The sequence below is a fragment of the Lucilia cuprina genome, chromosome 3, assembly GCF_022045245.1.
Source record: "Lucilia cuprina isolate Lc7/37 chromosome 3, ASM2204524v1, whole genome shotgun sequence".
Taxonomy (NCBI): domain Eukaryota; kingdom Metazoa; phylum Arthropoda; class Insecta; order Diptera; family Calliphoridae; genus Lucilia; species Lucilia cuprina.
The window spans coordinates 31,071,407-31,073,041 of record NC_060951.1 but is presented as its reverse complement, the minus strand read 5'-3'; positions in this window follow the sequence as shown (position 1 = coordinate 31,073,041).

The window sequence follows — 1,635 nt, the reverse complement described above, 5'->3', positions numbered from 1 at the left end:
GAACTGAACTAGAACTGAACTAGAACTGAACTAGAACTGAACTAGAACTGAACTAGAACTGAACTAGAACTGAACTAGAACTGAACTAGAACTGAACTAGAACTAAACTAGAATTGAACCTGAACTGAAAAACCTTCTTTTCTATAAAAAGAAAGAGAAATTTTCTAAAATAAATAGAAATTTTCAACAAATTACAAAAAATGAACAATAATAAAAAGTATTTAATAATTAAAAATAATTGAAAATTTTCTATAAAAGAAAGACATTTTTTCTAAAGAAATAAAATGTTTTCCATAGAAAGAGTTTTTTAAAGATTGAATTCGTTTTTGTATGTATTAAAGTTTTGCAGCAACAATAAATCATTATTATTTTTTATACAATTTTATTGAAACACCTAATAAAACATATATATATCTGTCTGCTACATCTAAGAACTACATTTGTTATAGTAGCCAAACAAAGAAATTGAAAGTTCGGTCAGTATACAAAACTACAAATGAAAAATTTATTTCAAAAACAAAAATAAATGAATACTTAAACCCAAAAAAATCATGTTAAGGCCATTTGAATGGGAGAGTTCCGATTTAGTTTTTTTTTTTGTTTATTGCTCTTTTTTCGATTTTATTTTCTTATTTAATATATATTTTACTTTTTCACGTGGTTTTTCTTTGATTTTTGATTTATTTTTTAGATGTTTGTTTTTTTTATAAATTTTAAAACAAAAACAATTTTATCATGTAGTAATGAAATGTTCATTTTAGAGATAGTTTTATATACTATTTGTAAATATATATGTTTTTCTATTTTATTTAAATTAAATTATTTTCGTTTTTTTTTTTTTTTTGTTGCCAAGTTCAAGTGTTGTTGAAGGATTTCTATTGAATGTAAACATGTATTATTTTAATTGTAGAGTAGGTAGTATTTATGGCGATTTATGATAGATATTTTTAGAAAATTTCATTTATTTCTTTTATTATTTAAATTCTTGCACGTAGCCATTCGGTTTACGATAATAGAGACGTTTTCTGAGTGGGGTTTACTGTAAAATGTGTTAAAACTTTGGTAGTTTATTTGTACACTAATTAAGGCGTCATTAAGCGCCGAACTGATTCGTTTCAATCACTCACTTTTTTGTACATTGTACAAAACTTCGTTTCTATAGCCCACTTTCTTCATTCGTACAAACCTTTTATTTTTAATTTATTTCTACGGGATTATATGTACTATGTATATATCTACGTATAGCTAGGATGAAATTGTTTTAATTTTATAAATATCCAGAGACGCTAATGTTGAGTTCAAAATATGTAATGTCTTATAACAATCCAATGTTTGCATTTCCGATCAAGCTTCTTACCATAACGAAATGGTTTTAATTTTGTACCTTCTTAAAAATTAAGATAAATACACCACTCATCGGTTAGGAACCACTAGAACTAAACTAGAACTGAACTCGAACTGAACTAGAACTAAACTAGAACTGAACTAGAACTGAACTCGAACGGAAGTAGAACTAAACTAGAACTTAACTAGAATTGGACTAGAACTGAACTAGAACTGAACTAGAACTGAACTAGAACTGAACTAGAACTGAACTAGAACTGAACTAGAACTGAACTAGAACTGAACTAGAAC